The sequence below is a fragment of the Mirounga leonina genome, unplaced genomic scaffold (genome assembly GCF_011800145.1).
Source record: "Mirounga leonina isolate KUSES-001 unplaced genomic scaffold, KU_Mleo_1.0 Mir_115, whole genome shotgun sequence".
Classification (NCBI taxonomy): domain Eukaryota; kingdom Metazoa; phylum Chordata; class Mammalia; order Carnivora; family Phocidae; genus Mirounga; species Mirounga leonina.
Window position 1 is genome coordinate 10,973,949 of NW_023270268.1, and position 13,568 is coordinate 10,987,516.

The window sequence follows — 13,568 nt, forward strand, 5'->3', positions numbered from 1 at the left end:
GGCTCTTTTTGATTGAGAATAAAATAAAATAAATGGTACTTCTGTGAAATACATATGAAGTGAGAAAATTATATCCTACCTGCTTCACTCATTTGCCTGCCTAGTCCCTAAAGGCATTTGATTTTGAGGATTGAAGGGGATAACGTATGAAGAATATTTAACATGGTATAAAGAATATACAGCCTGGTGCCTGGCGTGTAGCTGACTCCAAAAATGTTAGTTTCCTTTCACTTAGTTTATTCATCTTGATCACAGAAAAGTATATTGGAATCTATTTCCAACTTTATCCTAAAGCCCAACAGTTCAATATGTACATGTAATCAAGAAGACCAACAAACTGGGTCATTTCCAACAAGGTAGGGAGATTAGAGGGGAAAGCAAAGCAGGAAGAGTGACTTCTTTATCAGGGAAGAAGAAAGAGATTTGAATTCCTCAGTCTGAAAAAACAAAGGCTGAGAAGAGACATGATCAAAACTATGAAGTCTTAGATGGAAGGTAGGGGAGGTAAGGCTATTGTTCAGCATAACTCCACCACTTTCCCTGCCCACCTCCATAGGAAAATAGTACTTCCCTATCCCTTGGATGTTGGACTTGGCCACGTGGCTTGTTTTGGCCAATGGAATGTGGCCTCTGGAAGCTTCTGACCTCTACCAGGAGAAGAACATGGTCCAGGTGGCCACTAGCCCTCAGTCTGGACCATGGAATAAACCCCATAGAGCAGATGCACAGTCTAGAACCAGTTCCCACTGACCTGCAGACCCACAGCAATAAATATGTGCCTAGGGGTGTATGCCACTGAGTTTGGGGGTACCTTTTTATGCTGCATTATTGCATTATTGCTTGCCACTATGGAAGGTATATATGGTGAAGAACTTTTCCAATCCCCCAAATGCCAGAATTAGGTATCTAGACATTGTTCTATGTAAAACTTCAAAAGATAAAACATTTCTATTTGGTACCTCCTCTTCAAAGCCCCCAGAGTTACTCTAGATGCCCCTTCCCTTCATTGCCCCCACCTGTTTAGTTTCAGTCATACGCTGTAGGTAGATTTTCTCTGTCTGGTTATTCCTGTCCTTTGGGCCATTCTTTAGGGTTTTGCTTTCAGTCTAATGATTGTAATAATTAAGGCTAAGAATAAATAGTACTTTCTATGTGGCAGGCACTGTTCTAAGTGCTTGACAAAATTGAACTCAGTCAATCTTCACAGCCACACTATGTGGTAAGTACTACTAATATCTCTATTTCATAGATGAATAAACTGAGGCACACAGCAGTCAAGTAACGGCCCCAAATAAGTGAGTTAGTAAGTGGAAGAGGGAAGTTCAACTTAGGTGGTTTGCCCTTAGGCTCCAAGCTCTCCCCATTGTCTTCTCCTTTTTCCATAGCGATGAGTTAAATGGATAAACTAATATGCATTAACATTAATTTGTTATCTAATATTGGTTTATTACTTCCCCAGCTAATATAAAGCCATAATTCATTACATGTGTAGAGGGCCCCGAGGAAATGAATCTAATGATGGAATTTTGTCCTTATGACAAACCATTAGAGATAATTTGAGTATGATGTTTTTTTCTCATGCTCCTCAGATCACAAATACTTTAATTTCAACGAAAGCCATAAAATCAGCAAACTCAAAACTTGAAAGAAGAAATCTGAGGGGGAATGTACATGAATCCTGTCTTTTGACAGTGTTTGAGGAACATGCAGCTCAGGTGCTGTCAATGAAAACCCAAATATCACTTAGGAGCTTTCCTACCCTAAAAGGATGAGGAAACTTGGCTTAGATTCTCCTTCTGGAGGCTGGGCAGTCCCTCTCCAGGATTTCAGAATCCACCTCCTCATGCTTGAGTCCTGGCTTCAGTGGTTACAAGGCAGCTTCAGGCTTACTGTCCCTGCCATCATGTCTTTAGATGTTCCTGCAAAAATATCAATGAGACCAAGCATGTGATTGTTTTCATTTTTGCTAAAAACTTGTTAGGACACAGAGAAAGGGATCACATCACAGATTATGCAGCCATCTGTCATCTCATGAAGCCCCAACAAGTTCTGCTGGTCACAGGCCTTTCGAAAACCCTTCCATCCTCCATGAGGAAGCTTTTGGTGGGCAGTCCCCCAGCTCTGGCTGCTTCTCTCAAGGGAAACAGCCCCACCAACCCATCTGTTTCTCTAGCTTTCAACAGCTCTTTCCCCTAGAATTCTGAATAATCCAAAATCTCCATCTTGTTACAGTAAAAAATATTAAGGAAAACAGTGAGCTAAGATAACCTGAATCCCCACAGGAAAATCTATTTATAGATAAGCTATTGGAATAAGAGTTCAGCAAAACTGGTGGATATAGGATTGATACATAAAGATCAATAGCATGCCCACACATATATAACCAACAATTACATAACCTTACTTTATTATTATTCTAATAAATAATAAATGAATCAATATATATTTACAAAGATGCCATTCAGCCTATTTGCAAAAACTATAGGGCACCTAGTGATAACTCTAACAACAGATGTCTAATAGAACAACCTAACTGTTCCTCTGAGGGACAGTGAATTAATTAAAAAACTGTGGCTTAGTCATACAGTACAATTGTATATGGCAATTAAAATGAAATTTAAAACCCACCTATGTATATCTACATGGCTCAATCTTGAAAATATAACACTGAATGAAAAAAGTGATTTGCAAAATGTACATGTAGTATATAATACTGTAAAAATTGAAAACACATAAAACAATTGACTATGAATAGACATCTGCATGAGAATTAAGTTCACCTATTTTTAAGACAAAGACTAACTCTAATGAAGAAAGGACTGGAAAAGTATGCGAGTAGAGTGGGCTTTCTTCAAAAAATTCTAAGAGGATTATACACTTTATATCTATGTTATACGTCATATATATTCAATAAAAGAAAATTCTAAGAGGGGAAAACTTCCCGTGGTGCTATTACATTAATTTTATATAATGTGTATATTATTGATGCATATTAATAGCAATATATTTTTGATATGTATATACTTGAAATATTTTATAATTAGAAATTAAAATGGAAATTTCATGAGTTCAAGGAAGATTTCAGTGAGATAACATTGAAAAGCCTTTCATCTTCTTCAATAACTTTATTTTTACTCTAATAGTGTGTATTTTTAAATGTCCAAACCAAGAAAGTTTGGGCCTTAGCAGGAAGTTAGAAACTAACCAAATGCTGTAAAATAAGGATCAAACTCCTTGACTGAAATTTTATAACAGAAAGGTCAGATTAGATGTGCAATAATCGCCTGTTTCTTGAAAAGTTTAGTCCCTTAACACTCCTGCCTGTTTTCATATCTAGTGGCTGAACCGTGAAATCCCTTCCAGCTCTAAGGTTTTTTGTGAGAGCCTAGACCTCAGATCCGCTGGTCAGGAGTGCCCTGCTCCTAGCTAAAGTGAAAAGCAGTTGCTCCCCCCTCAGCTAGAAAGAATTAAGCAGGGAAGCCTCAGAATACAGAGGACAATGTGGAGCAGAAATCGACACCTAGACTTGGCAGACCAATTAGGACCCAGAGGGAGCCCTGAGAGGAGGGATGCTGAGAAGGTCAGTCCTGTAGATGAGACAATGATTGTTCTGCCTCCTTTGACAATAGCAGTGGTTAGGGAACAAGTGTATTTACTCTGTTCTTAAGTGTTGGGCTATTTTGAATTCTACTTTAACATGTATATCTTATTGTCTGTAGTAAAAATTGTATGGCAATTTAAATATAAATTCAATAGTTGCATTTTTGTTTGAAATGATTATTATAATGGTATTATAGTGGTTCTCTGTGTGTGTGTTTAAGAAAAAGAATCCTTATTTTTAAAGATATATATTGAGGGGCAGCACCTGGGTGGCTCAGTTGGTTGAGTGTCCGATTCTTGATTTTGGCTCAGGTCATGATCTCAGGATCATGAGCTCCAGCCCCGAGTTGGGCTCTGTTTGAAATTCTCTTCCTCTCCCTCTGCCCCTCCACCCCTCAAATAAATAAATAAATAAATAAATAAAATCTTTAAGATATATATTGAAATATTTATGGATGTAATAATGCCATATTTTGGATTTCCTTTAAAATAACTCAGAGATGGAGGAAGATGGCGAGAGTCAAACTAAAAGACTGGCTATGTGCTAGTAACTACTGAAGCTCAGTAATGGGTATGTGGGGTTCATTAAACCTCTTTATTGTGATATATGCTTTTAATTTTTCATACTAAAAAAAGTAAAAGTCATACTAGTAAGATACAATGCTTCATGAGCTAGCTTTTCTCAGTTACCTACACTTGCAGAAATTCTATCCACTGTAACTTTAAACCCACTATTTGCCTGGGGCAATTTCCCAATCTGTTCCCACAACATCTGGTATGAATTGATTTGCTTGCCATGTAATGACAAACTTTTAAAACAATGTTGATGTTGATTTCATAATAATAGAATTTTAATTAAGTTTTCAAAGAAAATTGGAATTTTCAGCTCTTTCAGGAAGGGAAACTATCAGTCTCCCATACTAGAGGGACCACTAAAGCATTTCATATGAACTGAATTTAGATTTTTGAGCACCTATAATATGCCAGGTATTGTGTGAATACATTATTTTTTATTTAAATGAAAACTGATTTAATTAGAAATGCATATTATTCTTTCCATCTCAGAAATGAGTAAGCTTGACATTGCCAAGGTCATATTGCTACCATGCGTGGAGCCAGAATTCCAGTCCACGGATGGATAAATCCAAAGCCTGTGTTTTTTCTCCTACATGCCCTTGGTTTGTGATCCAGCAATAAGGATACCAACCTGGAAGTTTGTTGGAGATGCAGGCTCACAGGCCCCACCCCAGGCTTACTAAACTAGAATCTACATTTTAACAAGGTTTCTGGGGAATTGCGGAACATTTAAACCATTTGAACAGAGAAACTCTTTTCTATAAAACACTTTATATCTCAAATAAGAGTAAATATTCCTGCTAACATTTATGGAGTCCTCACTATATGTCAGATTTTGTTTGTTTACTCTTCATGACAATTCTCTTAGAGTTGAGCAAACTGAGGCTTCAAAGTTTAAACAACTTCAAGGTCACACTGTTAGTAAGTGGCAGAGTCGAGATGTGAACTCAGATTGGTCTGATTCTGGAGCCTGGACTGTGACCCATTAGCGCATGTGCCTCACTCCAAACACTGAGTCCAAATGTTTTATTTCATCTAAATGATGCAGATTAGCTGTCTATTATCACTCGATTTATAACTAACATTGTTTAATCTACTACTTAGGTTTGATGGTATGGATAGAGTCTAAAATGTCAGACTTAATATGATATTGCTATTTAAAATTTTAAACCATGAGATCATATGGTTAATACACTTCTTAGACTAGAGCTGGTATATGAAAAAAAATGTATATGTGTGTGTGTATACACACACATACACACACACATATATCAAGGTGCAAATTCTAATGGGTTATCTGGCTATTCCTCATTTACCAATGGATGAACTGAAATATAAGATGAAGTTGAATGAGACTTATTGAGAAAGGATCAGAAGGACGTTCTGTTCTGCTTCTTGATTGCACTTTTACATTACTAGGCAACTCTATGTTTCCTACTAGTAAAAAGTTTAGGGTCATTAGACTCTCCTTAAACACCTTCAAATAAACAACTCTGATCTTATATAGTGTCAAATAACTGATTCATTTTGCTTAAAAGAAATCTCCCACTGAGCAACTCTTTCATCCTCTGCCATGTGGGGAAAAAAAGAAACATAATATAACGCTTTTGTTGGTGCACAATATAATAGGTTATAATTCTAGGCATACTTTTAGTAAAAGCAATGAGACCATAATTAGCTCTAGACTAAAGCATACTAAATTGTTACGAATATGATATCACCTGCAGTTACAAAAGATAGCACATTTCTAAAAATACCAGGGAATTTCATATTTTTTTCTATTTTGCCTCATGTACAGCACCCAAAGCAGAAAAACTTAATGCCCTTTGTGACCTAATGTTTGCAGATCTCAATCTATAAAATCAGTTAATAGTTATCTTCTCTTTTAGGAAGGAGAGTGGCAGAGTAACACCGGAAATCTAATAAGTAAGTGACATTAAAATCACTATTTTTTTAAAAAAGGTATGGACTTCGGGGGCACTTGGGTGGCTCAGCCAGTTAATGATCCCAGGGTCCTGGGATAGAGCCCCGCATAGGGCTCCCTGCTCAGTGGGGAGTCTGCTTCTCCCTTGCCCTCTGCCGCACCCCTCCTCGTGTTCTCTCTCAAATAAATAAAATCTTAAAAAAAAAAAAAAAAGGAAATGGACTTGAATTTCAGAGTATTTAATTACAAGGAAATGAGATTTTCCAAAAATCTACGAAATAAATATCCAACTAATTATAATCAGTGAACCTTTCTTTCTTCTTATCAGTGATAAAGAACAGATTAAAACAATGACAACTAAGCATTTTAAAATCCTATCTATTCTGTATTTAAAAATGTATAAGTAGGTAATTACAACACTTAGATGAAAAAGAAACATTCTTCTAGCCTAAAAGATAAGTCTCTTTTGTTTTCTCTGTGCATTGCACTATCTGTGAACATGAATTGATTTATAAGCTATTCCCCTTTCATTCATCACCCATTTTCCAGGAATGGATACAGGTTAGGAGCTGATTCTGAAAAGAAAAGGTAATTCTAACTATTACCCTATCCTGGAATTTTAAAAATATTCAGGAGGTATTCTTTTTCAATGATACATTTCTAAGCAAATGAAAAAAAATTTTTTTTAGACCTAGAAATAGAGGAGATTCTCTTCCTAGTGTTTTCTATGAAGGAAAAACAAAAATACCAAGAAAGTCTATTTCTCCTGTTGGGTATTTATTTCCCCAACTCTTTGTTTAAGATATGAAGTTCTGTGAGGGCTAACCTGATAAAAATCCTAGGTGAGTAGTAAGAGAGAGGACAGGTCTGTAATTCAAGGGACTGGTGACTGAAAAATGAATTAGATACCCATCATTTCATTCATTCTACATAGGTACTTAGAATGAGATAAACATGACTCAAAGGAAAGGAAAAACAAGCAACACTGGGCATCTGTTTTTCCTCTAATTGGATCCCTGGATCTACTGCTGGGAGAGTTCGTAAGCAAGGAATCTGCCAATTCTAACATTACCATTTTGTTACACACACACACACACACACACACACAAACACATATATTGAGTAGTGGATGGGGACTATTTAATCACTGAAGTTCTTTCCAACACTATTTTATTATTTGAGTTGCTCACAGAGTCAAACTTCTAGGGTCCACTCATCTTGCTTATTTTTCTTTTCTTTTTTTTATTTTGGCTTTTCAGATGGCATTTATATCAACTGTGATTGCCAGGATTTGGCACAGTGGGTGAAGCAGGTCTTATTTGAAAATCTGTTGGAGGCAGCCTGTGGGAGCTGGTACAACAGGAAGCAGCTCAAGGGGTAGCTGCCTTGTCCCAGTTCTCAAACACAGAGGAAGGCGTCCCCAACAAAAAGAGGAAGTGGCCTGTATTGCCTCACCTCAGCCCCACAGAAGGTTCCCTCCCGGACTGGTTTTCTTCAGAGCTCTTGGGCCTGCCAAACGACCCCTTTCCTCGAGATGAAGGATTATCCAACTGTGGCCTTTAAGAAGTTGATAACTGAGCAGGAGATGATGGTCAACAGAGAGAAAAGAGGCATGTAGCTCCCAGGAGACAGAAAGCGGGAGAAAGAAGGAGCTGTCTCTCTTCTGGCTTGTGTTCCATTTCCCACTTCCAGGCCCCAGGGCTCAGCTGAATTAGAAATCAGACTAAAGAAGACATCTGTGGTATACCTCAGGGGCATCTCAATAGGATCTAAGCACTTCCTCATACAAACACAGGGTACTGTTATTGATGAATTTAATGACGTCCACAGCCTCCAAGAAAAGGTAAATTTGTATTCACATAACCTGTTAAAGCAAGAGAATATGTAAGACATTTTAGGATTTATATAAAAAAATAATTAAAATATTGTAAAAGAGAGGTCCTGCTTTCAAGTGTTGGAGTGAAGAATGTTTTTGTGCCCTCTTCACACACACATGTCGTACATATACATCATCATCATCCCGAAATTTTAGAACCCTGGTGACAAGGAGTACGTCTGTTCATTTATTCATACCTTCAACAACTCTTTGCTGAATGTCTACTATATTCTAGGCACAAAGCGCTTATGGTTCATTAATGAAGCCCTTAAAGTTCTGATATGTTCTGATAAATAAGTAAATTCTATACTATGTTAGAAGATAATAATAAGCAAATGTTATACTATCTTAGAAGGTAGTGTTATGGTAAATAAAGGCAAGCAAGGTGAGAAAAATCTGAAATTGCAGGGGTGAAGGTTCAAATTGTAGTGTTACATGGGGAAGTCAGGGTAGACCTTACTGAGAAGCTGAGATCTGAACAAAGACTTGCAGGAGTGGGAGTTGGCTAAGTGGCTGTCTGCGGGAAGATACTGGCTTGGGCGGCTCCTTACATCCTTCAAGGCAGAGGAAACAGCTAAAGCAAAGGGATACACAGTAAGTTTAAGGAACAGCAGTGGGGCCAATGTGGCTAGATGTGAGAAATCGATGGACAGAATAGAGCAGAAAAGTTCAAAGAGACAGTAGGGGCCAGATCCTGTACATCCTATTGGGTTACTGTAAGGACAGTGGCTTTTACTCTGATTAAAGTAAGGAGCCACTGTAGGATTTTGAGTAGAGGAGTGGCATGATCTGGCTTATATATATGTGCATACGTGTATATATACATATATATATATATTTTTTAAGATTTTATTTATTTATTTGAGAGAGAGAGAGCACGAGTGGGGGGTGGGGAAGGGCAGAGGGAGAGAGAGAAGCAGATTCCCTGCTGAGCAGGGAGCGCAATGCGGGGCTCAATCCCAGATGCTTAACCGACTGAGCCACCCAGGTGCCCCTAAGTATTGATCTGGCTTATATATATATTTTTTTTAAAGATTTTATTTATTTTTTGACAGAGAGACAGCGAGAGAGGGAACACAAGCAGGGGGATTGGGAGAGGGAGAAGCAGGCTTCCCTCTGAGCAAGGAGCCCGATGTGGGGCTAAATCCCAGGATCCTAGGATCATGACCTGAGCCGAAGGCAGACGCTTAATGATTGAGCCACCCAGGCGCCCCAATCTGGCTTATATTTTTAAAGGATCCCTCTAGATGCCATAATGAAGAGCTTTTTAAAGTAATTTAGGCAGGGCGCCTGGGTGGCTCAGTTGGTTAAGCGACTGCCTTCGGCTCAGGTCATGATCCTGGAGTCCCTGGATCAAGTCCCGCATCAGGCTCCCTGCTCGGCAGGGAGTCTGCTTCTCCCTCTCCCACTCCCCGTTTGTGTTCCCTCTCTTGCTGTGTCTTTCTCTGTCAAATAAATAAATAAAATCTTTAAAAAAAAAAAAAGTAATTTAGGCAAAGACGATAGCTTAGTCCAAGGTGGCATCAGTGGATGAGTGATAAGAAGTTGGATTGTGGGTATATTTGGAAGGTAGAGACTACAGGATTCCTAATGGATTCAATGTGGGATGTGAGAAAAATAGAGAAGTCAAGAATGACTCAGGCAAAAAGGAGTTGCTAGCCAGTGGGAAGGTCTTGGGGTTGAGGAGCCTTTTCTTGGGAAGGTCAGAATATCAGCTTGGAACACATTGAGTGTGAAACGTGCTTAGATATCCAAGTGGAGATGTGGAATAAGCAGTTGGATATATAAATATGGAGTTTCACATGGAGCTCTGGGCTAGAGAGATAAATCTGGGAGTTTTTATCATACATTTGAGATTTAAAGTAATGAGACTGGATGAGATCACCAAGGGAGTATAGATGGAGAAGAGGAACAAAGACCTAGCCCTGCAGTCCTTTAGCATTAAGTGGTCAGGAAAATGAGGAAATGGTGAAGACTGAGAAGGAGCAGCTAGTGAGGTAGGGAAAGAACCAGGAGAACATGCTGACCTGGAAGCTATGTGAAGACAGATATCCACAAGGAGTACCATGTGCTGCTGATGGGTTAAGAAAGACAAGGATGGAGAATTTACCACTGGATTTAGCAAAAAGGAGGTTATTGATCACAGGTATAAAAGCAGTCTCTGTGGAGTCAGAGGGGTAAAAGTGACTGAAGTGGGTTATAAGGGTAAGGGGAAGGAGGAATTGAAGACACCAAATAAAGACAACTATTTTAAAGAGTTTTTCTGTATGGGGCACCTGGGTGGCTCAGTCGTTAAGCGTCTGCCTTCGGCTCAGTACATGATCCCGGGGTCCTGGGATCAAGCCCTGCATCAGGTTCCCTGCTCAGCGGGGAGCCTGCTTCTCCCTCTCCCACTCCCCCCGCTTGTGTTCCCTCTCTTACTGTGTCTCTCTCTGTCAAAATAAATAAATAAAATCTTTAAAAAAAAAAAAAGAGTTTTGCTGTCAAAGAGAAGAAAGAAATGTAGCAGTAGCTGGTGAAGAAGTAGGATTAAGAGAGATTTCTTTTTTTTTTTTTAATGGGAGAATAGCATGTTGGTATGCAAGGGAAATGATCTAGTGGAGATCAATAAATGATTATATAAAGAAAGGGGGGAGAATTGTTGGAGCAATGTCCTAGAGTTGAGGAGAAGAGATGGAATCTAATGTGTAAGTGGAAAGATTGCTTTAGTTTAAGAGTATAGATTATTCTTCTGTGATAATTGGGAGGAAAATTGGTATGAAACTACAGACGGGGGGAGGGGTAAATGTGTTAGTGAAAATCCGTGGAAGTTCTAGAGGCCTCCAAAGAGGGGAAAAGAAGAACATATAACAAAAGATTAGGAATCATAATGTCTTTGAATTTCTCAGTGGCAATATTAGAATCCAGCAGACAAGGGGTCAAGGTAAAAACCTAAGGGAAGAGGCGCCTGGGTGGCTCAGACAGTTAAGTGTCTGCCTTTGGCTCGGGTCATGATCTCAGGGTCCTGGGATCGAGCCCCACATCGGGCTCCCTGCTCAGCGGAGAGTCTGCTTCTTCCTCTCCCACTCCTCCTGCTTGTGCTCTCTCTCTCTCATAAATAAAAATTAAAAACAAACAAACAAACAAAAAACCTAAGGGAAGATAATCTGCAACATAAGAACTCTATACTCAGCCAAACTATCACTGAGTATAGACTAAATGTACTTTCAAACATGTAATGTGTGCTGGATATCTTCCGTTTGCCCCTCCAGATCTACTTTCCTCTCTTCTCTATCCTTCTTTTTGCTCTGGGAGGTAGACCTGCATGGACTGCTTCACTTGAATTCTCTTGTCCTCCAGCTTCTGGCTGGGTTTGGCCAACATGAGACACTGGCAAGATACCGGGGGGAGAAAGAGAGAAGTCAGTGCTGTGTTCCTTTACTGAAGTCACAGACCTTATTGAGAAATTCTTTCCTACAACTGCAACTCTTTCTGGATTCTAGTAAACACTCCTTCCTCTTTCTCCTTCAGGTCTAAATCTTCCTGGTCTTCCTACCCCCATCTCAATACTGTTCACACCTTTGTAAATAGTTGTTGAGCTTTCATCTCGCACTGCCTCAAGAATGCCATTTTTTCCCTAGCTAGACCCTGGCTGGGTATCTCCAAAAATGTAACCATACACCCTTTTTCACAAAACTATTTGAGGAAGTTCTCCACTAAAATAAGAGAAGGCACAGGAATGAGGCAAAGGAAATCCCCCAGAACAATGGTGAGAGAAGATCCCATGATGACAGTTCTGTATTAGGCACACAGAAGAACCAATTCAAATTGAAGCAGAAAGAAAGTTCTTAAAGATGTGTTTAAGATGAAATTGTTCAAATACCTAATGAGAGGTTTTAAACAACTGGGACAAGAATTTGAGACTGAATGAGAATTAAGGGCATAGAAATCTAAGCAAATGAAAAACCAAGACAGTTGTTAATTTTGGATGTAACAAAAAGTTGGGGAAGAAAGAAAAGTAATCATAGTATAGGAAATAGCTCAATTGTAAGTAGCATTTATATAACAAAAATTCCAAGGGATTGCTGGAATCTTTCCTTTTATAGATTTCCTCATACTACAAATGTTCTCTATTTTTGTTACGTAGAGATTTTTATAGAAGATATTTACCATAACAGTATCAAAAGTTGCCAGGACATTTATTCTAATGTCATTTGACCTAGGCCCTTTGACAGGTTAGAAAGTCAAAATCTCAATTATCTACTTTCAACCTGTGGGGTAAATTACTTAATTTCACTGATTCTTTACAAAGTATGAGGATTACAAACCATAACATATAGTGTGCCTGACACTTAGTAGGTATCATAAATAACCACTTTTGTCAGCCATCTTAATAGAACAATGCTGGATAGGGAATATTATAAAACCACAAGTAATACAACTTTGACCTCAGTATAAGTGGGTAGCTGGACATCTAAAAGTCATGGGGCATTAGAAGCCTGACACCATTATAAAGTTAATACTTCCCAGGTTAAGTAAATATAATAATGGAACTAACAACTCTGCATACAAACAAAATTGGGGAAAACAATGCTCTGACAAGAAAAGATGACTGAGGGAGTAAAGTACAGAGTGAATCAACTCTCAGAGGGGGGCCCAGGGCAGTAAACAGCTCTCCTTTATAGCAGTGACTTAAATACCCAGGTTCTCCCAGAAGTCCCTATCCTGCGACGCGTGTCACCAAAGAAAGCCTGGGATCCCAAGACTGGGTTCTGGTTCCTTTCCTAACCATATAAACAAACTAACAAAAAATGAAGAGTTTTAGCTGCAGGAGTTCATTAGGCCTATCAATTCTAGGGGTTGGTCAGATATGAATGGTTTGAACGGTAAAGGAAAACATTAGTCATTAAAAATAAACGTGTATCAAGCACTCAAGATTTGTCAGTCACTGTTCTAAGCCATTTTACAAGAATCATCCCATGTAATCTCCATAAAAATTCTGGGTCCTTTTATCCCCATCTTACAGATAAGGAAACTGAGACTCGGGAGAGGTTAAGGAAATGGTCTATGGTTGCTGATAGAGCTGAATCTCAACTCAGATTTGCCAGCCTCCAAAGCCTTCTAGGCTTCTACCTGCACTGTTAACCTGTAAAAAAAGTCTTTAGCTATGGATTTTCTCACTAGCCTAACAGCAATGATCAGATCACATATTAGATTAGTGATCTTCAAATACGACAGCAATAATGTACAAAGGGACACACTATTTTAAGCAAAGGCTCTGACAAGATGCACTAGGACAAGCCTCAAAACCATCAACTCTTGGGTTGCCTGGGTGGCTCAGCCGCTCAAGCGTCTGCCTTCAGCTCAGGTCATGATCCTAGGGTCCTGGGATGGAGCCCCGCATCGGGCTCCCTGCTCAATGGGGAGCCTGCTTCTCCCTCTCCCTCTGCTGTTTCTCCTGCTTGTGCTCTGTCAAATAAATAAAATCTAAAAACAAAAACAAAAACAAAAACCATCAACTCTTTCTGGAGGTGGGGCTCAGACATTCAAATCAATTTAACCAGTCAAGTTTTGATAGAAAAAGAGTTATTTTAGGGCTACTTTAGGTTCTTT